General features: G+C 41.4%; 1 long non-coding RNA gene across 1 annotated transcript; it reads left to right on the top strand.

Annotated features, from left to right (window-relative positions):
- The first annotated feature begins 641 nt into the window (after positions 1–641).
- Positions 642–25,414, top strand: LOC147001714 (uncharacterized). Its single transcript, XR_015044617.1, has 3 exons — positions 642–802; positions 24,052–24,183; positions 25,237–25,414. It is a non-coding gene; the product is annotated as an uncharacterized LOC147001714 (long non-coding RNA).

Consider the following 25,414-nt stretch of genomic DNA (forward strand, 5'->3'; position numbering starts at 1 on the left):
CACACACACACACACACATGTTAGTAATGTCAGCCAAAAAGAGGTTAGTGACTTAACATGCCTTGATTTTTCTGAAATGCAGCACTCTGCAAAACAATGAGGGGGAATCTGTACAGAAGCAAAGTCATGTCTATGATACACTCAGCAAAATAAAGTCAGCAAAGGGATGCAGTATAGGATTCCATGAATCCACTTGGTGAAGCCAGTAAGACACTCATTAGATTCCAGGGGTTTATCTTAGTGCAATGAGGCAAAGGAGTCTAAGTTTTATTTTTAAAATGCTTACATGTTTAACTTTTTATTACTAAAGACTTTAATTAGAAAACAATAAAACTGGAGACTGTCCTTCTGTCCTAGGAGTGTATTGGGCCCGAGGAGCTCTGCTCTGAGATAGCTGCCATAGAGAAGACCAGAGGACCTGGTTCCTAGATAATTCCGGAAGTGACATCCTGATTCACCTCTCCATACCATAGAGCTGGAAGAGGTTGCTGTCAGGGGTCCAGGAACTCCTCTGCCTAGAAAGGAAAGCTAGCAGTGACCAACTGGGAGGGGGACAAGAGCGTGTGTCTGGATTGGAAGCGGCCACGAAGGTCACATCTGGCCTGGTTTCCTGACCTCCTGACCCCAGGGTCTGAGTATCTCCTGTGATTCTTGCCAGGATCCACGAGGCAGGCAAGAGAAAGAGTGCTTTGTGAAGGCCCTGCAGCAGAAGACAGACACAGAAGTGGAGCTTCACGAAGAAGCTTGATCCCAGGGCCACTGGAGTCTGAGGTCCAGTGGATGGAGAGCCATGATAATCCAGGTAAGTTGGCTTCTGTGGTCCCTCAACCAACACCAATGCTTTTGCCCAATGTCAGGGAACCATCTTTGTGACTCGGGGGTGCCTGGACTCCTGCCCCTTGACCTCCAAGAGCCCCACACTCCCATCTTAGAATGATAGGCTGTTGTTTTAGGTTCCTAAGTGTTCTTTCAATCGGAACATCGAGATCCTTGGAGCCCCGTTTTGTTCATGTCTTCAGCTAGCTGTTTTTGAGCACCCCTTTTGTGCCCCATATCATACTCATATTCCAAGGGTACCATGCCTGCTTTGCGGTTTTTTCTCACATGGGTGGGCATCCAAACTCAGGATCTGGAAGTTGTAATGAATGAGGGAAGGACTGGGAAGGGGAATCTGAGGTCACATGGTAAGATTCGGAAAAGGTGGGCTGGACTATCTATGTTTTCATTCACTTTTAAGTGTTGGCAACATGGCTTCTCTTGGATTAGTAAGACATTAATTGTTGAAAAATTCAACTGTGGGTAACATGTAGCCCAGATTTCTTGGGTAAGACCACCACTAGTCTACCCCCTCCCTACTACTTCTTTCTGAAGTTTCCTTCATGATGAGATAAAACTCATGAGAAGGCACAGTGAGCCAAGTTGTGTGTCTGACACCTGAAGCAAACGGCATTGTCTTCCTCTTTGTTAATGAATTGGCACTTACAAAAACAAACAAATAAAAAACCCCAAAACACTAAAATGTTTGTATAAAATTATAGAAAATAGCACCATGATCTTCCTAGCTATGAGCAATTGAACCTCATAACAATTAATTGAGACCAAACCATACAAAGATTTCTGCCTGGGAGGTGACAGAAAATTCAAAGATGCTGGTCAGACAGCTTAAACAAAATAGGAAGTCTCAGGTTCAGTGACAGACCTGGTTTCTAGGGAATATGTTACAGAAAGACTGAATAAAAAACAAACAAAACGATGCTGTCCCAATCAATCAATCAATCAATCAATTAATCAATCAATAAAACAAAAAAAGAAAAACTGAACAAAATCTTACATAAATAACTGGACTTTCAACACACCCACCAATATATGTATTGGTACAGACATGCTTATGCCACACACAAACACATACTCTCTCTATAGATAGATAGATAGATAGATAGATAGATAGATAGATAGATAGATACCACACACAAACACATAGTCTAGATAGATAGATAGATAGATAGATAGATAGATAGATAGATAGATAGATATAGATATATGTCGCTTTCTCTGTCTAAAAATCATAAGTGAGTAGAAAACTATGAGGAGATAACAATGGATGGTAGAGAAACAGTTGAATGAGGACTATGGAAGGCTTATGTTTAATGTGAGACGCTGGTCTCTGCTATCCATCCCTTGGGCACTAACATTTCTTAGGGGGCACAATTTTTAGACTAGGTTGAGAGTGTTAGTGAAATTTCATTCTTGAAGCCTCACATCTCTCACACCAACACTCAGCCTGAGAGAAGCTTTTCTCACATCCTGGTTGATCCAGTGAGCTCCAGAATATAAGCTCTAGGAAAGAACTCTAGCAACACTGACAGAAAACAGTCCTGACAAGTACCTGCTCAGGCTCTTTCAGTGTGAGCCAAGATTTAGGTCTGCGATGACACATCTGTTTGTAGACAAGGAATTGTCAATCCTTGCTTCTGTTGCTACATAAATTCCCAAAGGACATAATCAGTATCTACAGGAGACTACATTTCCAGTGTGCACCTAAAGTGATCACAGAGCTCATATGCTGTGCTGCTCAAAGTGAGGCTCCCTGTGTCTTCAGATCTTAAGTGGAACATACACACACACACACACACACACACACACACACACACACACACACACACTCCCTCCCCCATAATCAAACACATTCAGAATGCCAAATGAACACACATTACCTGAGAGTATAGTGAATAAAATTTGATAAAAGCAGTGATGAACTATGGCCAATCCAGTTATACTGAGAGACAATATGTGGGACCAGGCCCCTCCAGCTGTTGACAGGACCAGTTGAACCCAAATTACTTCCAGCTTAACTGCAAACATGATTGGCCATGAACACAGTGTACTTTGCATCTCCCCAAAACGTATACCTGCATAGGATTCTTACAATGCATGATTAAGGCTCACACACTTCAACCCTTATGCCTAGACTGTAATTCATACCACAGGCTCTGATTTACCTTTGGAGAAATCAAACTGCCTGAGTCCCATTTCACTCCTATCTGAACTTGAAGTTCTGTGTCGAAAATCCATTCAGCAAAATGAATTTGGATGTGTGGACAGCCTGGTGTTTTAGCCTCCTGTGATATGAGGGAATCTGAGGTTAACAGAGAGGGCCCAAGACAGTCAGCAAAGAACTGGGCATAATGACTACCTGTTGTTCAAGGCCTTGTTAGTGTAATTGGCTAGGATTCCCTGGAGTTCGTCTCTCTCATTTTTGATCTTCTGGAGAAACCTTTTGTGATTCTCCATCCTCCTCATTCTATGCTCCTGCTTATTGGTGGTGGAGGGTTGGGGTGATGCTTTTCCAACAGACCATGTAGGTTGAGATAATATGGCAGGGAATGGAGACAACATGATTTTCCTTTTCTTTGGGGCTCTTGTGACATTATTCATTTGTTGTGTTTTCTTGGGTATAATCACACTCATTCTGTTGGAATTTTGCTTCTAGTATCCTCTGTAGTGTTGGATTAGTGGAAAGATACTGTTTGAATTTGTTTTTGTGGCAGAATATCTTAATTTCTCCAACTATGGTCATAAAGAGTTTTCTGGGTATAGTAGCCAGGGCTGGCTTTTGTGTTCTCTTAGAGTCTCTGCAAGACATTTTTCCAAGATCTTCTAGATATTTTCATTTCTGGTGACAAGTCTGATGTAATTCCCATAGGTCTTCCTTTGTATGTTACTTGAGTTTTTTCCCTTATAGCTTGTAATATTTTCTTTCTTTATACTGCACATTTATACTTTTGTCTAATATGTGACAGAATGATTTTCTGTATTGATCCAATCGATTTGGTGTGTTGTACGTTTCTTGTAAATTTAAGGCCATCTCAGCTTTAGGTTAAGGACTTTTAAAAATGATATTGTTGAAGATGTTTTCTGGGTCTGTGAACTGTTAACCCTCAACTACTTCTTTTTCTGTTATTCTTAGTTTTGTTCTTTTTATTGTGTACTGCATTTGCTAGATGTTTTGAGTTAGGAGTTTTTTACTCTTTGTATTTTCTTTGAGTGACTTTGTAATATCATCTATGGTATTTCCTTTGCCTGCAATTCTCTTTTCTATATTCTGTTGGTGAGACTTGCATCTGTAGATCCTGATCTCTTTTGTAGGTTGTCCTTTTCTAGGGTTGCCACATTTGTGATTTTTATAACTTTATTTTTACTTTTTCTTTATTGATTTTGTTATGTATTTCCAGTCCAAATTTTATCCTCCTTCTCAGTTCCCCCTCCAAAAACCCCATCCCCTCCACTTCTAGCATTGCCTCTATTTATGAGGGTGCTCCTATACCCCCTCCTCCCCACACTCCTGCCTCAGTGCCCTGGCATTGCCCAACCCTGGATCATCATGCCTGTACAGGACCAAGGGCATGCCCTCCCATTGATGCCAGATTAGGCATTTCTCTGTTACGTATCCAGCTGGAACTCTGGATATCCCCTCATGTACTATGTGCTTGGTGGTTTTGTGCATGTGAGTTTTGTGGGGCTCTGTTTCATTGATTTTGTTGTTCTGCTTATGGGGTTGCAAGCCCCTTCTCTTCCTTCAGTCCTTGTCCTAACTTTACAATCTGTGTTCCCTCGCTCGGTCTCATGTTTGGCTGCGTGCATAGCATTTCAAGAGACTCCAACTACCAAAAGTTGCAGTTATGAAGTAGCATTGAATAATTTTATGGAATGGCGGAGGGAGTATCACCAAAACCTGAATAAGTACATAAAGGATTTGCAGCATTAGGAAGGTTGAGAACCATTGCTGTATACTGATATACTGAATCACCTTCTGATTACCCATAATCCTAACTTGATATGAATGTTATCTATCGTTGTTATACTGTGTTTAGGGAAAAGCAACAAAAATGTTCCTCCACCTGTGGGAAAAAAAGGAGAAAGAGAGAGAGAGAGAGAGAGAGAGAGAGAGAGAGAGAGAGAGAGAGAGAGAGAGAGAGAGAGAGAATGAGAATATACCAGGCTCCTGACAGCATCAGATTTCTTGACATCAACAATAGTGACTTGGTTTGGTGTCTCCAGATGGAATGGATCCCAAGATGGGGCAGTCTCTGGATGGCCTTTCCTTCAAGCTCTGCTCCTCTCTTTATCCCTTCATTTCCTTTTGAGAGAAGGATTTCTGGATTAATACTTTTGAGATGGTTGGGTGGCCCCACCCTTCAAAGATTGCCATGCTTATCCAATAAATATGGTCTGTACAGTTCCTACTTCTTCTTTGTTTGGTATTTAGGCTAATGTCCTTCATGTTGGGTTCTGGGAATCTCTTGGGTCCCTGGCATCTGAGACTTTATAGTCGCTACACACAGTTCCCCCTCCCCAATGGCTACAGACCTCATTTCAAATGACTTTCCCTCTGTACTTCTTCCCCATCTCCTCCCATGTCCGAACCAGAACCTCCTTTACCTCCTACTCTTCTCTCCCTCCCAGATCCTTCTCTCCTCCTACTTCCAAACATTCTTTTCTTCCCCCTTCTGAGTAGAACTGTAGCATTCACACTTTGGTGTGATCTTCCTTCTTCTTCGGTTTCCCATAGTCTGTTAGTTGTATCGTGGGCATTCCATGCATTTTTTGAACAATTTCCACTTATCAATAACTACATACCATGTGTGTCCTTTTGTGACTAGGATATCACACTGAGGATGATATTTCAACTTCCAAACATTGGCCTTTGAATTTCATGAAGTAATGTTTTTAAAGCTGAGTAGTACTTCTGTACAATGTACCATATTTTCTGTATCCATTCCTCTGTTGAGGGACATCTGGGTTGTTTTCAGTGTCTGGTCATTTTAAATATGGTTGCTATGAACATAGTGGTGCATGTGTTCTATTAATATATTGGAGAATCTTTTGGGTATATGCACCATGGTGGTATAACTGTATTTGAGGTAGAACTATTTCTAACTTTCTCAGGAATTGCCAGATTGATCTCCAAAGTGGTTTTTCCAACCTGCAGTCCCAGCATGAATGGAGGAATGTTCTTCTTTCTTCACATTTTTGACAGAATCACTTGTCAGCTGAGTTTTTTTCTTGGCCCATCTGAGTGCTGTGAAGTGGAATCTTAGGTTCATTTGGATTTGCATTTCCCTGATGACTAAAGATGTTGAACATTTCTTTAAGTACATCTCAGCCATTCAAGATTCCTCAGTTGAGAATTTTCTGTTTAGCTCTGTACCCCATTCTTTAATAGGGTTATTAGGATCTCTGGAGTGTAAGTTCTTGAGTTCTTTATATATTTTGGATATTGCCACGTACTTTGGTTGAGTCAGTTTGACATAGCGAAACCTGGGAAGCTGACCTATGAAGCAATGAGTTTCAAGGAAACTCTCTTCCTGGAGTCTGGCACTTTCTCCCCTAAATCTTTATAAACCATAAAATCAATCTTCCATCCCCGAATTAGCCTAGTGTATGGATTCACGTGTGCTCTATTTAGTATTACCTTAATGTAATGACTTTTAAGATTGAATTCTAACATAGCTAAAGCCTTTCCCAGTGTTCTAAGTTCCCAGATAGCAGCAAGGAGCTTAAACTATTCAGTAACTAATTAAGCACTGCAATAAAACAATAAAACACTAGCCATTAGCTCAGTTATCTGCAGAAAGAGATTGGAATTCTCACTGAGATAGAAATTCTTTTTACAGACTACATTCCATGCCAACAGCAAGTTAATATACTATACTGATAAATGGGAATTCTCCAGACGTAGATAAGAATTAAAAAGACCTAAGAATTCCAAGGTCCTTGACACTACTTTATTCCTGAGGCCAGGCAAGAGTTAATACCCCCCCCCCAGCCCAATTAACAGTAAAGTGTGAAACTCTTGCCTGGCACAGGGCTGATCCAAAGCAGATGCTAATCTCTAATGTAAACATCATCCTTTTGAAGTCACTCCTCTTACATCTGGAGGGATGCTTATCTCTAATGTAAACATTTATCTGGTTACTATAAATTCTTTTTATAGTCACTCCTCTTGCACCTGGAAAACTTCTATGTACCCTATCTGCTATGTTTTACAATTTATGATATTCGCTGTAATATAATTAGTCTAAGTTCGACCAGAAAATTACATTCAGATTCTGCACAACCTCTCCTGTGTATGACTGTTTGTCACTCCATCCTAAGCTTTGCCCACCTACTCTAGAGAACCATTTCACACAGGCACGGGACCCAGAGGGTCTGCAGCAGGATACTAGCCCTCTATCAGACATAGGGTTGGTGCAGATGTCTTCCCAATATGTGTGTGCAATTTTGTCCTTTTGACAGCATCCTTTGACTTACAAAGCTTTTGAATTTTATGGGGTACCATTTGACAATGTTTTTTGTCTTACAGCAGGAGCCATTGGTGTCCTGTACAGGAACATTTCCCCTGTGCCAATGTGTTCGAAGTTCTTTACTGCTCTCTCTTGTATTAGATTCAGTGTATCTTGTTTTATGTGGAGGTCCTTGAGTGACTTGGAATTGAGCATTGTACAAGGAGATAAGAATAGATCAATTTGCATTCTTCTATATGAAGACTGCCAGTTGAACAAACACCAATTGTTGAAAATGCTGTCTTTTATCCACTGGATGGTGTTGGCTCCTTTGACAAACATCAAGTATCATATGAGTGTAGGTCCATTTCTAGGTCTTCAATTCTATTCCATCGGTCTACTTGTCTCTCTATACCAGTACCATGCCATTTTCATCACTATTGCCCTGTGGTATATTTTGACATCAGGGATGGTGATTTCCCCAGCCATTCTTTTATTGTTAAGAATAGTTTTTGCTATACTGGGGTTTATGTTATTCCAGATAAATTTGAGAATTGCTTGTTCTATCTCTGTGAAGAAATGAGTTGGAATTGTGATGGGGATTGCATTGAATCTGTAGATTGTTTTGGCGAGATGGACATTTTTTACTATATTAATCCTGCTCATCAATGACCATGGGAGATCTTTCCATCTTCTACAGTCTTCTTTGATTTCTTTGTTCAGAGACTTAATGTTCTTGTCATTCAGATCTTTCCCTTGCTTTGTTAGAATCACACCAGGATATTGTTTGTGACTATTGTGAAGTATGTAGTTTTTAAAAATTTCTTCCTCAGCCTAATTATCCTTTGAGTAGTGGAAAGTTCCTGCATTGTTTGAGTTAATTTTATATCCATTGACATTGCTGAAGTTATTTATCAGCTGTAGGAGTTCTCTCCTGGATATTTTGGGGCTCATTTATGTGTAATATCCCATACTCCTCAAATTGTAGTGTCTTGAATTCTTCCCTTCCAATTTGCAACACTTTGATCTGCCTTTTTTGCCTGATTGCTATGGCTAAAATGTCAAGGACTATGTTGAATACATAGGGGAAGAGGGGGAAGTCTTTCCTTGTCTCTGATTTTAATGGGATTGCTTCAAAATTTTCTCCATATATTTTTATGTTGGCAACTGGATTGCTCTATGTTGCTCTTATTATATTCAGATATAGACGGTGACTTTCTGATTCTTCCAATGCATTTATCTTGAAGTTGTATTGTATATTGTCAAACAATTTTTCAGCATCTGATGAGATTATCCAATATATTTTAAGATATTTTATATAGTGGATTACATTGATGGATGTCCATAATGAGTCATTCCTGCATTCGTGGGGTGATACAGCATCTAATGAGATGATCAAGTAAAAATTTCTTAAATTTATTACATAGTATATTACTTTGATGAATTCCAAAACATTGAATCATTCTTACATCCTATGCATGATGACTATTGGATCATGGTGAATGATCATTTGCATGTGCTATTAGATTCAGTTTCCAAGAAGTTATTGTGTATTTTTGCATCAATATTTTTTATGGTTTTTATATGCTCAGTCCACTGAGTGGCAATATAAGAAGGTGTGGCCATGTTAGAGTATAGTGTGTGGTCAAGACCCTCACCCTAGCTGCCTGGACATTACTGTTCTATTAGCAGCCTTCACATGAACATGTAGGACTTTCAGCTTCTCCTGCATCATGCCTTTCTGGATGCATCCATGTGGCTACCTTGTTGGTACTTGACTGATCCTCTTAACCTGTAAGACATCCACATTGAATTGTAAGGGAAGCTGCAGTGCAGCCAGATTTGGAGGAGTCCCAAAACCCTCCTGGGACAACTAGTCATGGAGTTTGTTCAGCAGCCATCTGTCTGCAGGAGTCAGGGTGTTGTTCAGAGTCACACTTCTTATCTAAAGCTTTGAAGAACCACCTATCTGAGGGCCAGAAGCTCTTGTGGGTATCTGCTGATGCAGAGTTAGAAACAGCTCTACTAAGTACTCAGCCTGATACACAGAGTCCTAAGGGGAGACACAGCAAATACAGAGGTCTGAAGGAAAGGACAAAGTACCCAAAATCTGAGTATCCAAGGCTGTACCCTCAGATTAGAAAAGAGAACAGAAAAAATGGAGAGAGAACCCAGTAAGTGGCAATGGGGAGAAGGGAGGCCAGGTGTTCCTGGTGGTTATGAACCCTGCAGAGAGTTCACAGCAAATTTCAATGTGAATTATGAAAGTAGAAAATGTTCCCTTTGTTTTATTACATTCACCTTGTTTGGGCAGATAATCCATGCAGGAAGGCTGAGAAAGGGCTAAGAAAGAAAGTTGACCTCAGAGAATCAGGAGGACTGGGGTTCTCTAGTGTAGTATACTGTAGTGTGGTAAGGGGCGGTGTGTTGTGGTGAAGTGTAGTGTACACTCGTGTAGTGTTTGCTGCTTGGTATACATGAGGCCCTGGGCTCCCTCTCCAGTTTAGCCCACTTAGAGAAGCTGAAGATAGAACATCAGTTGCCAGATTTTATGAGGGTGATGGTGGACTGGGAGTTGCAATCTCAGCTACCAAGGGATTACCTCTTCTATAGAAATAGAGTAGATGAGATAGTTCTTGTAGAGACCTGAGTAGAAGGAAGGAGATGGGGATTGTTAGATAACAGATGTCAAATTACAATAAGAATGAAGAAATTAATTCTAGTACTTAACATTGTAGAAGGGAAAGTTCAGTTCCCAGAAACTTATTATATTTGATGGAGAATTAAAGTAAAAATAGTTTCAAGTCTCCAAATGAGAAGATCTGACAGGGTGGACAAATGAAGAGACACTTCAGAAAAAGCATCTTAGGAGAGAAACTGTTTAGCTTCCATTTTCATGTGACTGCCCAGCATTGCAGGAAGTCATAACAGCTGGTGCTTGAGAGTACTGGTCACATCACACTGACATTCCAATGCAGAGACAAATGAACACAGATATGCTCACTAGCTCGCTTGAGTGCTTACTTGTGTTCAGTTCAATTCTCCACCTTTATGCATTTCAGGGCCTCCTCCCTGCCTAGGGAATATTGCCTCTGAGAGTGGGCTGTGGTTTTTGATATCATTTAATTTGACTAAGAGAACCAACCCTAAAGATATGACCACAGGCCACCCATGGAAAAATCCCTTGTTGAGATTCTGCTCTGAGATTGACTCCAGGTTGTTTCCAACTGACAATTAAAGCTAATCCTCACAGACTTGGTTACAGCAAGTCCTTGTTTAAGAAAATCATTTCTATACTACAGGTAAGCTGATCCTTTTAAATAAACCAGAAACTAGTTACGAGCTTTTATATTCTGTCTATTTTGTGAAAGTATTTTACAACCCAACCCCCAGATTCTCCATAATCCATAATTTCTTTGCAAAAGAGTATTTAGCCCCTTTAAAGGTATCTGATGAGATGAATATTTTCAGGGTTGTATGGTAATGGTCATTATACCTAGGAGAAGAAAATTAAAGAATGTGGAACAGCTTCTACCACAATACCAACCAACAAGAAAACATTAGGTCAAAATGAAAATGGGAGTTGAAAGCTCCCAATGAAAAGAAATGATAAATGATTTGATAGTTGTACATTGTGTTCTTATATTGAATCTTCACAAAGGATAAAGTTGCATGCCAATTGAAAATCTTTAACATTGCCAACAAACTTGCTAGACAAACACCGAAGTGATCTTGGTTAAAACATATTTTCCTATATCCATTGCAGATATATAAAGTAGACATGTTCCCACAGTGGACAGCCAAAGTTGATCTCAGAGAAAAAGGAGGACTGGGGTTATCTAGTGTAGTATACTGTAGTGTGGTGTGGTGCGGTGTGCTGTGGTTAAGTGTAGTGTATTGTCCTGTAGTGTTTGCTGCATGGTGTGCCTGAGGCCCTGGGCTCCCTCTCCAGTTTAGCCCACTTAGAGAAGCTGAAATTAGAATATCAATTGCCAGATTTTAGGAGGGTGATGATGGACTGGGATTTGCAATCTCAGCTACCAAGGGATTATAGACATGTTCTATAGACATTTGGTGGGTTGCAATGGGCCAAATATCTCCAAGTAACTGCTAAAGAGTAATAGATATGTTCTCAACACACAGAAAATAATGAGATAGATGCCTGAATTGATGGCTGTGCCAGATACCATCTTCTTCAGCAATGTGGTCTGACCATTGACTTCCAGAAAGGAAGGAAGAGCAATGGACGCAGTCTTTAATGATTGGGTAGTGTGTATGAGACTCAGTGATGAGCAACTCCAAACAAGATAAGGCAAACCCGGCCCTGGGCTTTTCATTGGGTAGTATATTATGTTCAGGGGAGGAATTGTCAGAGCATAATAGGGTATTTTCATTTAAACCTCCTTTATATGGGTTTGTGTATTATAAAGCTTCTTAAATTGTAGGCTTACAGGTGGCCTTTCAAAAGTCTGCAGTCAGTTATCCCACCTCCATACTACTTCCTTGTCTTAGTGTTGTTTTGCTTTCTGGTCTGCAGCACAGGTGTGGGAAACCCACTGGGCAGACCAAATGAAGTCATGGTAGATTGTATGTATCCTAAGCCCACTGTCTTGTATTGACCTGGATTGAAATGCAATTACACTACTTAGGTGGTTGAAGAATGTAGCCTTGGGCATGGGAGGTGGAAGCTGGGGTTCCCTGACACCTTGGAGTCCATTTGATAATGAAAACCACAGGCAAGAGTAGAGAATGGAGGTTCTGAATTCCATGGGCCTATGTTAAGGAGTCTGGGGTCAGGGACCCAGGAAATCCTGGACATCCAGACAGTGCTGGGTTGCAGGGAGTTTATAGCAGGTTAGAGCCTGCTGGCCTGCAAGGAGACCAGGCCAAGGGCTTCTCAGAATCTTGGACATGCAGGTACTGCTAGAAGTCACAGAGGAGCTGAGCATGTAGGAGGCCAGCAGGCTGAGAACTAGCCCTGAAAACAGGGAATGGGGAATTCTGGGTTAGCTCAGAAGTGGCTAGTCCAGGAGTATTGAGGGTCCTTCTGTTGGAGACTTAGATGGCATGGCTCTGTAGGCAAAGGCTTTTTCTCCATATAACCCACAGTTGGTTTGATGAGAGAGACAGTCCTTGGTTCTAAACTGTTTATTGATTGTTTTTCATGGAAATGAAAGCATAACACGTCTTGAGGTTAGACTAGAAGGTAAGTACCTTCTGAGGAAGCAATGTCCAGGAAGGGAAGCTTATTGACTAAACCCTACCATCTTCTAGGTACCTCATTAGTATGGGGAACCTTATTCTGTTCTAAATGACCACAGGCCATGTACCTATGTAGAGATTTTGGTCCCATGAAAGAGGCCTGGTAGGAAGCAGGTGACACTTTTGCCATCTACTGTGGGTCTGGGACTTCCAACCCACTCAACCTTACCAAATTCCTGACATGGTGGTCCTCTGTCCCAGGTCTTTGAGTTTTATTGATGTGAGGAGACACCAGGACCAAGGCCACTTTTCATTGGGACTGGCTTATAGGTTCAGAGGCTCAGTCCATTGATTTCAAGGCAGGAAGCATGGCAGCATCTAGACAGACATTACTTTGGAGAAGAAGCTAAGAGCTCTATATCTTATTCCTAAGGCACCAAGAAGACTGTCTAACTGGTGTTTAGTAGGAGGGTCTCAAAGCCCACCCTCCACACTGACACACTGTTTCTAACAAGGCCACAACTCCTAAAGGTACCACTCCCATGATCAAGCATATTCAAGCCACCACACTCCTCTGCAATCTCCCAAGATACTTACCTCACTCTGTCCTACTGTTTTCCTTTTTTCTCCTTCACAAATTATGTGTTCTATTATTTTCTTTCAATATCCTCCTATAACCCAACACTAGTGCATTACTTTCTATGGATACTGCAGTTTAAATACACATCTCTAGACATTCAAAGTTACCATCCACATAACACACATCATGTGGTATTTGTCTTTTTGGGTCTGGGTTATATCACTCAGAAAGATTATTCATGTCTCCATCCATTAACCTGTAAATTTCATTTATATTGTCACAGTTCATTACCATTGTGTATATGAACCATATATTCATTATCCTTGCATCAGTTATATTTACGTCTGGGTTGTTTTGATGTCCTGCCTATTGTGAATAAATCAGTAAGGAACATGAGCACACCCAGGTCTCTGTCTTAGGATAATGCCTTTGGCTATATGCCCTGGAATAGTGTCTGAGTCTGTGTTCACTTGCTAGAAAGGGACAACAGGACCATGATAGGTCCTTTTAAGGAGAGCATGTAAATGGGGGTCTGCTTACCATTTCAGAATTTTAGTACATTTTTGTCTTGACAGAATCATGCACAGGCAGACATGGTGTTGGAGAAGTAGCTGAGAGTTCTGGATCTGGATCTGCAGGAAGCAGGGATACTGGCCCTGAGCTGGACTTTTGAAACTTTAAAGCCCACCCCCACATAAGGCCACAGCTCCAAATTTGATCAAATAGTGCTATACCCTGTTAACCAAGTATTCAAATCTATGAGCCTATAAGGGTTCTTCTCATTCACACCACCACAAATAGTACAGCTGGTTCACATAGAAGATCTATCTCTAGTAATGTTTTCCAGAACATTTCTCCTGTTTTTCATAATGACTGTACAGGTGAATATATGTTCTCTTACCCCACACTCATGCCAACAGTTGTGGTCCTTAGTCTATTGGTAATAGCCATTCTGACTGCAGTAAGATACAAGGTTAAAACTATTTTAATTTGCATTTTCCTATGAGGAAGGATATTAAATATGTAAATACATATCTATGATCCATTTCTTTCTCTTTCTTGAAGATTCTGTTCAGTTCGACAGAACATCAGAAGGGAGTATGTTTGAGACTGGGACTCTCTAGTTACCCCTGCTGTCCCAGAATCTAGTACATAGACTAGACTGTCCAGAGGCTCATGCAGTTCTTCTTGCCTCTGCCTTCTGACTGCTGGGATTACAGGTGTGCACTACCATGTACAGCCATAGAACATTTTGAAATGTTTAAATTTATAATGTTTTAATATTTAACAGGCAGGTTTCCTGGTGTTTGGTTTTAAACACCATCCGATTGTCTAGAAATGAACTCTCTGTCATATGTACACTTAGTAAGGATCCTCTCCCATCTTGTACCTGATCTTTGCATTGATTAAGAGTTTCTTTTGCTTTCTTATTCACTGTTTTATTGCTAGGACACATCTTGACCAGGATAACGTATAAAGAAAATATTCAATTGGGGTTGACCTACAATATAAAAGTGTGATCCAGGATTGTCAAGTTGGGGAACGTGGAGGTAGGCAGGCAGGCATGCATACAGGCATCATAAAAATAGAGGAGTAGATGAACTTGCATCTGATACATATAGAGGAGGCAGAGGAAAGAGATAGATAGATACAGATTGACAGACAAACAGAAAGACTTAGGCAGAGACAGAGACATTATAGACTGAGATATAGAGAAAAAGAGAGAGAAACATAGTGAGATCAATAGAGACGGAGAGATAGTGACAAAGACAGGGACAAAGACAGAGGCAGGGATTGGCATGAGCTTTTGAAACCTCAATACCAACCTCCATTGTCACAACTCCTCCAGCAAGTCAATATCTACTAGTCCTTTGTAAAACAGTTCGATGAAGTAGGTATCAAACATTCAATTATGAAATGAACTTTGAAGGTCATTTTAATCCCAATCACTTCATTTATAATTCAGAAGATTTGAATTACTCAACGTGAATATTTTTGTTTCCTGAGATGTATTAGAGAAATACTGTTGTGTTTCTAATTTGTTTGTCTGACGTGGTCATCCAAGAGAGTACATTATGACTGTAGCTAAATTTTTTACTATAGAGATAGAGCATGGATAGTTTTTCCATCCTGACCTCGGGATCCACATAGTTTGATACATTATCCACATCAAAAGCTCAATTTTATGTGGAGATCCGTCTGGCTGGGCACTACTTATGAAGCCTAAACAACATAATACTTGAAGAGTCCCATTCCTGCCTAAAACTTCTAGTGTTACAGGACTATGTATGAACCACCTATAAATGCAGAATATCCTTATAATAGAAATAATTAGAGATGATGTTTTATCCATAACAATACACTAATTTTATTCAATAAATTCTTAACGTGGGGAGTCAGTTTATACAAGATATAGACTTAGCAAAATGCAAATTAATTACATTAACAAAAAGATAATGAATATATAATGAAACTTCAAATGAAAACACAGGAAAACCAAAGACCCAAAGAAATCAAAACTCTAACCAAAAACCAAACAAAATAATTAAGCTAAACATCATTCTCTTGCTGCAGATGTTCAGCACAGACCCACAGCCTATTGCTGGCCTTGGTGAAATAGTGCAAAGGCAGTCACTGATGGTAATAATCTGTTGAAGATGAATATAGGCATGCCTCATTGGGGTGGGTGTTCTGCTCATGGACTAGTCCTTCAAGGCTAACATGAGAGATGTTACAGATGATACCTCAAAGTTTTTCAAATTCACTTGACTGACCACTATGAATTATATCTTGATGACCCAACAGGACCTGCCAAAATTGGCATTGTCAGAGTCCTGCTGGATGCCCAGCAGATCTTGATGTATCTCAGTACTTCTCTGAAGCCTTCCAAACAGGCAGTTTTGCTGGATGAGAGGCTAGAAAAAATAAAGGCCTCATTACCCATAGCAAACTAAAAAAGAAGAAAATGCAGCCCAAGATTGCCATGGTTACAAGGATTAGATGCAATGGTGGTTAATTTGCTTTGCACATCCAGTGCTCCTGGTGAACAGTTATGTCGGAGCAAGATCTTGACCTGGTCTCTGATCTGTTTGAGCTTCTGCAGAATATTTCAGACCTATGGGAGGAAGAGAAAAAAGCCTGGTGAGATCTTGCCATGTCAGCGATCCAAGAAACACCAGCTTTACTCATCAGGATAATCTAGTATGACCTTTCATTTGAGATCTTTCCTATATCCCCATAGGAGAAGGGGCAGAGAGAACCTGGGCCTGGATGTTTTTCTCAAATGTAAAAAATTGCTTGACACTGAATTGTGAACTACACACTGTGCTGGAGTTAAAGTAAAACACCACATTTCTCCAATAGTCTAAATGTTTATATTGAAAAATAAGTGTGTATCAGTGTCTGAATCTAACATTGAACAGAGGCCTTCTAAGGAGCCTAGCAAACTTTGAAGTGAAGGCTCTTATTATTTCTGGAGTGAAGATTCCTTCCTTGGCTCTCCTTATGAACCCCTATATCTGGGAATCCCCAGAGAAACCATCTCACAGGAAATCCATGCACACTGAAAAGTAACTGTAATCAGCAAGAGTGTGCTTCATGCAAATCTTCCCAAGGGTAAGCATTGAACTCTAAAGTGGATACTCATGAAGGAAAAAACAAAAGCAAAACCAAAAACCAATAGCCCTGCTATGTGTATGGCTCCTTAGATACTGCCATCCTGTACTAGTACTTCATCTTGGAGACATCGAAAGGACACTGCATCTTTTCAGCCAAGCCATGACATACAGGCACACCCATACATACGTACACATACACAATAAAATTGGAACCTGCCCTTCTGTCCTAGGAGAGGACAGGCCCAGACCCCTCTGGATGAGTTGCCATAGAGCAAAACAGAGGGCCTGGTTCCTAGATAATTCAGGAAATGGCATCCTGAGTCACCTCTCCATACCATAGAGCCTCTAGGGGTTTCTGTCAGGGGTCCAGGATCTCCTCTGCCTAGAGTGGCAAGCTAGAGGTGGCCAACTGGGATGGGGAGGAGAGGGCATGGCAGAAATCCAATTTCTCCAAAAGAGGGTAACTCCACAGAAAGTCTTGGAAATGATCACAGAAGTGTAAAACTGGATGAGACATAGGAGAGAGCCTGGATAAGGTGCAGGATGGTTACATACCTACAGGTGGTTTTTTAATACCATAAATACCATCAGGCTTGACTGTCTTTATGATTACACATTAGGGCATTCTGCCCATGATGCTTCATTCATCCTACCTGCTGCTGCTTAGTATAGTGGTCTTTGATCTTCTGGCTGCCTTCTTTACATAGTATTTTTGTTGCTATGTTGCATTCTTCCAATGCAGTCTGATCCCATACCAGCTGTCTGTTCTCACTCCTCAACATCCTGACTTTGTGCTGGATGAGCTTAGATTCAATCAGGAGGTGGCAGTTCCTGAAACTGAGACACAAACAAAACATGGTGATTACAGGCAGCATCCATCCATCTTCCTCCCATTCCTCCAAGCACCATTCCTTCTTCATGGGCCCTGATCCCCAGACAGCCCCAGACAAGTATCCAGATTGGCCATAAAGGGAGATCAAATCCAGAGGACTGCCACTTTCCAGAAGACCCAAGATACTTTTGAAAACCCTGACACCAACAGGGACTCATGTATCTCTCAGAAAAGAACATGGTGTCTATATGTGCTTATGAGTCTGTGGTATTAAAAAACCACCTGTAGGTATAGGGAAAAATTCTCTAGGAGTGAAGAGACCCAAGCATCACACTATCTTTCTATGTTTCTCCTGGAAACCCCATCTATGAATCTACTTTCAGAGCTCAAGAGGTCCAAGGTTGATTGATATCTCCATCATGGTAGAAACCTTTCAATCTTGAGGATACTGTGTTGGAAAGGACAGTGACTTGAGGGGCTCCCAGACTCTTCACACTTGGTCAAAATGACTCTAAGATGTTAAAATCTTAGTGCCTCATTTGAAGGAGGCAGGCTTCCTGTTTAGAGACTAAGAGTATAGAACCTGAGCCCCATGTTAGTTCAAAGACAAGGATTGTCAGACATATCCTGGGCCTATTTCTTGGGTCATGACCCTGTTAGTCACTCACCAGTAGAACTGATTTTCTTTAGTCAACTCCTTGCACTTGGACAAGGCCTCACTGATGTCCTGGGGCATTCTCTTCAGGTCAGTCATCACCTGGTCATGTTGCATCTCAAGCATATATGTCTCAAAGTTGATCCTGTGGGAGGGCATGGCCCAAGCAACAAATTGTCCCATGAACTAAGGATACAAGGATCATTTCAATTCAAGCTGAATCATGCACTACCCTACCCCATATATGCCACTGGACCTAGCTCCTTATTACCTTTTCCACTTGGTGCTTATTAAAATTATTGCTCTTCAGCTTGGGCCATTAAGCCCAGGGAAGAAAAGGCAGGGTGCTGATCTGCTTCAGCTCCCTGAAGGGGTTTGAAAGAATAGACTAGCTCTCCCAGAACTTTCCAGGAATCTGTGTCACAGGCCTGGGTCCACGTTAAATCTGTATGATTCTCCTCCTGGTTTTAGACAAGGAATTCCCAATCCTTGGTTCTATTGCTACAAAAATTCCCAAAGGACATAATCATATCTACAGGGAAAAGCCTTTATAACACACCAGGAGATTCCAATGTGCATTCACGGTGAGCACAGAGGTCAAGTCCTCTGCTACTCAGAATGAACCTCCCTGGCTTCCTCACTGTTATTGCCTGGAAATGGAGTCTTGCAAAACTCAATGATATATCACATGACACAGACTCTCTAGATCTTAAGCTGCACTCACAGGAACACACACACACAGGAACACATACACACAGGAACACACACATCCACAAAGGCACACACAAGCTCACATGCAAACAGTATCTCTCTCAGTCTCTGTCTCTCTGTCAGTATCTCTCTCTGTCTCTCTCTATCTCTTTTACACAAACACACACACACACACACACTCACACACAGACAGACGCAAGACACAAGACACACACACACACGACACACAACACAATCAGAATGCAAAATAATTAAAATGATTTGGCTTTATCTGAGAGTATAATGAACAAAATTTGAGAAAAGCAGTGATGAACTGCAGCCAATCCAGTCATACTGAGAGACAATATGTGGGACACCCCGCTCCAGCTGTTGACAGGACCAATGGGATCCAAATTATAGCCTGGTCAATTATGGAAAGGATTGGCTATAAACAAACTTTACCTAGCAACTCCCACAAACCAACACCTGTGTAAGCTTCTTAAATGGCAGGATGAGAGCTCACACATTACTACCTTCATCCCCAGACTGTGATTCATGCCACAGCCTCTGAATTACTTTTGGAGGAATGAAAAGTGCCTGTAACCCCATCTCACTCCTATCTGAACTTGAAGTTCTGTGTCGACAGTCCAATCAGCAAAATTAATTTGGATATGCAGACAGCCTGGAGTTGTAGCCACCTGTGGTATGAGGGAATCTGGGCTTAACAGGGATGGCCCAAGATAGTCAGCAGAAAACTGGGCATAAAGACTACCTGTCATTTAAATCCTTGTTAGTGTAATTGGCCAAGATTCCCTGAAGTTCTTCTCTGGCATTTTTTATGTTCTGGAGCTCTCTTTTGAGCTTCTCCAACCTCTCACATCTCTTCTCCTGCTCATTGATGGTGGGGGTTTGTGGTGATGCCTCCCCAACAGACCCTGTAGGTAGAAAAAACACTAGTAACCTTGTAGAGATAATAGGGCAGGGAAAGGGAAACCATGCTTTGTCCTACACAGAAGCCCGAGGAAGAGGAAAATCTAGAGACACCTAGAATCCCTGATAGTGCATCATAGGTTTCTTCAAGCTGGGCTCCTCAGCTAGGTCCCTGTTCACAACCACCATCACTAAACATATGCCTGACTTCCTATTGTAATCGCCCTAGCCCTGAAATGCATAAGCTGCCCCAGGCAAGAATAAATGGATGGCATTGTCAGCTCATATCTGACAACAAATCTGTACCTCTTAGCATACTAGCCAACATTTTTCTAGTCTTCTTCAAATGCATGATGAGAGCTCATACACTACTACAGGAACCCCAGACTATGAATCAGTCCACATCATATGTGTTCCATACCAAAGTGTCTGAGACCTTGATTCATAGGCAGGGGAATAGCCCTCTTTGTTCTTGGCATCACATGCTCATGTATCCTAGAGGAAACTATATTAAGATGAAGTACATGAACACTCTATCCTTAGAACAACACTTTTCTATTCTCACAGAGCTTGCTCTGCATAATTTTCCATTCAGGAGGAAATTAAGATCTCTCAGCAAAGAAACTGCAGGCTTTTGAATACCAGGCTGTCTGTAAAACTAATCATCAGATATTCTTGACTCTGGTTCTACCATTGAAGAATCTGAAGTATCATAATCCCTATTCCTGGAAGGACCAGCTGAAGCCCACATACTCTAGGCAGCTCCCCGAACCTTGCCCAGGACTCACTGTGCCGTCTCCATGACCAGTTGTTTCTTGCCCTTTCCCACACTGACGGGCGGCTGGACTCTTTCTGCCTTACTCTGGTGTCTGAGTGTATTCTATTCTCTCTCCGAAATACCCTGAGGAGCATGGACAACATGCCTCCTTGGGAACCCATGAGGATCTGAAGGAATACCCCACAAGCTGCTCTGGTTACCACAACACTGGTGACATCACAGAAGATTCTAGGGTTCTCTTGGATACAAGAGATTGTCTGGGAAGTGACTACTGATGATGTCATCTGGAACTTCCATGGCCTACTGGCTTACCAGCTTACCCCATCTTGACCAGTTTCTGAGGTGCCCTTTCCTGGAGTTTCTCTTTTGCCCCTTGGGATACCTCTTGGCAACTTCTCCTTCCAAAGCTAGAGATTTCTCTCTGCTTCACTACAAGTCCAGTGCATTGAATGGGGAGAGTTTGTTAGTGCATTGGAATGGGTCGCTCATCTTTGTTTGGATCCTTTTATGAGGGAGAGTCTTCTCCAATATAAATCTACTTCTGGGGTCCATTCATGGAACAAACAGTCGATTTATCCAGGTGTCTCTGTTTCCCAGAGGCCAAAAACCTACTCTTGCACCTTTACTCTTACACAAGTTGGATTATATGTTTTAGAGTGCAACTGCCTTGGGAGGAGACACTGTTTCAATATATTGATCCATGTGATTTCACACAATCTCTGATTTACAACCCCTTTTCTTTGCAATGAAAACTCCCATGTACTTGGCAATAGAAGAAGTCACTACAGGGGCAACATCAAATTGTAAATTTTATGTCCCTTCTTCCAGAGCTAAAATCTTACATTCTCTCTATCTCCAAAACAACCAGACAAAATAGGCATCTCTGAACAAAGGCCAAGAGGGACATTGAATGGCTGCTTCCTGGTCCCATTAGCTCTCACTTCTCCAGTATCTACCTTTGTAAGTTCCCAGTTCCAGGCCTGAGTCTGTTGGGGGTTGGAATAGGATCCTGTATTCATGATATACCTAAGACTCAATTGGATGGATAGGGGATGAATGGCCTCGGGTCCAGTGAAACCTCCATTTTAATGGATTCATAATTTCAGAAGGGGCTCTCTTTGGCATTGACATCAGTGCCTTCTGCCTTCTTGACCTGGGTGTGCTGAGTGCATGGTAAAATGCCACCTAACCTCACAGGTTTAAGAGTGTAGATATCATGCAAAGCCTTTCCACATTGATTGTGTTGTCTTTGGCTACCACCTTCGGTTATGGAATATCACTACAACAAGGCCCAAAGGTGTCTGGGGAGATGGTGGGGTAGACAGAAGTATACTCTCTCTCTCTCTGGTAGTCAAATGAAGAGCCTTTATGGAGAACTGGAGAATATGGCTAATGAAAAAAATAGTTATATTTTGACTAGCTGATGATATCTGAGCCTACAAAGCTCCAATAGGGCTTTCCTATGGGGCAGGCATTCCAATAGAATAGTATAGGGATGAGTTCCTCCCTGTATTGGGTACAATAGGCCCAAAGTAAGAAGGAGGCTCAGTCCCTGAACTCTTCTGAGAGATTTGTAGTGTTTCCGTTAAGGAGCTCTTCTTTACTTTCATGAGACCAGAACTCTGAGGTCTGCATATACCATGAAGGTTCCCATCTATTCCTAAATCATTCACTGTTTATTGACAGCTTTTGGCTATGAATGCTCTGCTATAGTTTGACACAATTCAAAGGGTGTGGTATAATTATTGGTCAAGTACCTTGAAGAGCTCCTCAGCTACTCTTTTAGAAGTTTCAGACTAGTGGATAAACGCATAGAAGGTTTCATTAAAAAAAACAAAAAACAAAAACAGCATGGACTCTTACTCTCCCCCACCAGAACACACATCAGTGCAGTCAGTTTCCCACATTTGACCATTGTTTGGCCCCTCATATGTTCTCACTTCTGGCCGAAGTATCTGTCTTTACATGTATTTTACTATTAAGATGACATATTGCTTGGAGGAATTGAGCCATGCTGTTAAGTCCAGTTATACATACCTTGTTATGAGCAACTTAGAAAGTAGTGTGTATGCCAGTCAGGTAGTCTGTTGAAGGTTTGTTTCCAGAAACTTACCAGTATTTCCTGACAGAGTGATCATTCCCTCTGGTGTCCACCACCAAATTTTGGCTTCAGCTATCTTTTAGATATTTTTACATCCCTTATTTCCCCTTGTTTATACAATGGATTCTCAGGCTGCAGTGGGTCACAGTATGTCAACTGAATGTCAGTAGATTCCACTGTTTTTTGTTTGTTTGCTTTTTGATTGGTTTATTCGAGACAAGATTTCTCTGTATCGCCTGGCTGTCCTGGAACTCACTCTGTAGACCAGTCTGGCCTCGAACTTAGAAATCTGCCTGCGTATGCCTCTCAATTTCTGGGATTAAAGGCATGTGCCACCATGCACAGTTTACACTGATCTCAAACAATTTTTGGCATGCCAACTCAGTGACCTGATTACTTGTGACCACAAGGGGGTCATTAAGTTGATGTGCTTTGCCTTGAAACCAAGAGTATCATGGAGGAATTCAAAGAGTTTCCAGGAGAGCCAAGAATTCCTCTTTGTTTTTAATGTACTTTCTATGAGCAGTGATGAGCTCTCCTTCTCCATAGATCATAATATCCACATATTTATTAAGTAAAGCATATTGACATTCCTGGTAAGTGATGACAGGTCTTTTCTTTCACCATAGATTTGGTCTATATATTTTGGGGCCAAATATTTTCACCTGCAATATCTCCTGAAGTCCCTGTGTACCTGGTTCCATATTTAATTGAGTTGTTCCCATCCATGTAGAACATTCACTCAGAATCTTTCATGGGATGTGGGGGTGTCCAATATGTTGAGACCGATCTGTTTCTTCATGTTTGTTTCCTCATACAATTATTGATGAGCTTCTGTGGGTCTTCATCTGTCAAGATGTTAGCAGACGTGATGACAGTGGGTTTTTCAAACTAGACTCCAGGATAGTCAAAGAGTAGGACTTTGACCCTTGCTTTGAACAGCCAGAATTTTGGTGTTGCTTTGAGAAGAACCTCAACTGCATGGGGTGATTGATGTAAATATAAGATGCTGACCCAGAGAGAACTTCTCTGTTTCTTTCACTAGATAGTGGGAACCACCACAGCTCTAAGACAAGAGGACCAGCCTGAGGATAAAGGATTCAATATCTTGACAGGTCTATTAGAAACTTCTCACAGACCTAGTATAGTACTTCAGTCTCACCCAAGGTGCTCTTGAGGGTCATTGCTCTTCATTTGGTTCCCAGGCTCTGCTGTTCTCTGGGCAAGATAATAAGTTTACTCAGTACTAATAGGACCTTCTTTGAAGGAACAAGGATGTGGCATACAATTGGCTTGGGTAGTCCAGATACAGCCTTTTTTGCACATGATACTTGATTGCTTAGTTCAGAGGATATTTGCTCTTTGGGCCATGCTCTTCCACAGGATGAACATTGAATTCACCATCATTAAATCACAACATGAGAAGACAATGTTGGATATGGAAAAAATGACCCAGTCAATAAGTGATATCATAGAGAAGTACAAGGAACTCATAGAAGATAACTATTCCTGCAGGTGAGTCCCTGACACAGGTAAGGAGAAACACTAGGCAGGGAATGCTGGTGGCCTTCTAGGACTTTGAACAAAAATAAGGGCTCTAGTTCTATACTACCTGTTTCTTTTTTTTAAAAAAATTATTTATTATATGTGTAAGTACACTGTAGCTGTCTTCAGACACCCCAGAAGAGGAGGTCAGATCACATTAAGGATGGTTGTGAGCCACCATGTGGTTGCTGGGAATTGAACTCAGGACCTCCAGGAGAGCAGTCAGTGCTCTTGACCTCTGAGCCATCTCTCCAGCCCCACTATCTGTTCCTTAATAGGAGCCCTCCCTTGAGGCAAGGGTCTTGGATTTGTACCTCTTGGACTCAGTTTTCTTCAGTGTGACGAGTGTCCAAGACACTCCAAACTTTATTCTTCTAAATTCAGGATCCTCTGCATAGAAACCATTTCCACCATGCTGGGAATATCAAGCAACCCTGAAACTTTAGGATTCTGACAGCAGATTCAAAGTTCTGGGATCCATGACAAAAATGGAAAGAGTTTATACCTGTTGGGTCTTCTCTTCTCCCTCTGAGTGTTTTTGCCCTTTCCCTGCTGATTATTTTCTGGTACCCAGACATATAAGCAACCATGAGGAACATTTCCTCTTCTGTGATGTATATGGAAAACTGTTGGTGTTATGGTTTTCCGAAGTCCTTTGAGTCTTGTGGCATGTGGCTGATCTCTGCATTTGATCTACCTCGATTTGGTTTATACATGTTGGGTCTTCTCTTCTCCTTCAGAGTGTTTTTGCCCTTTCCCTGCTGATTGTTTTATGGTACACAGACATATAAACAACCACAATATTGGTGATACGGTTTTCTGAAGTCCTCTGAGTCTTGTGAAATGTGGCTGATCTCTGTATTTGACCTACCTCTATTTGGTACTGATGGGTATAGTGTGGACTCTAGTCTGAGGCTGTCCAGGGATCAGGACTCTTGTAGGGATCCTAGTTCTTAAAAGAGTGGCAGAGAAATGTAAGCTTGCTTGAAATGACCATTTTTTGTTTCTTTGTTTGTGGATCAGCTTCAGGCACTGTTACCTCCTGAATGACTGCAATTAATTGAAGGAAAGAGTAAGGATGTTGCTGAATGAGAACAGGAAGCTGCTGGAGGGGCAGGCTGAACAGGAAGCATCCTATGGTGAAGAAAAAGGTTCTGTGATGAGGCCAGCAAGAACATCTTTGTCACAAGTACCAAGCAGC

This window comes from Mus caroli, unplaced genomic scaffold (genome assembly GCF_978045245.1).
Source record: "Mus caroli unplaced genomic scaffold, Mus_caroli_1 scaffold_12, whole genome shotgun sequence".
In the NCBI taxonomy this organism is placed as follows: domain Eukaryota; kingdom Metazoa; phylum Chordata; class Mammalia; order Rodentia; family Muridae; genus Mus; species Mus caroli.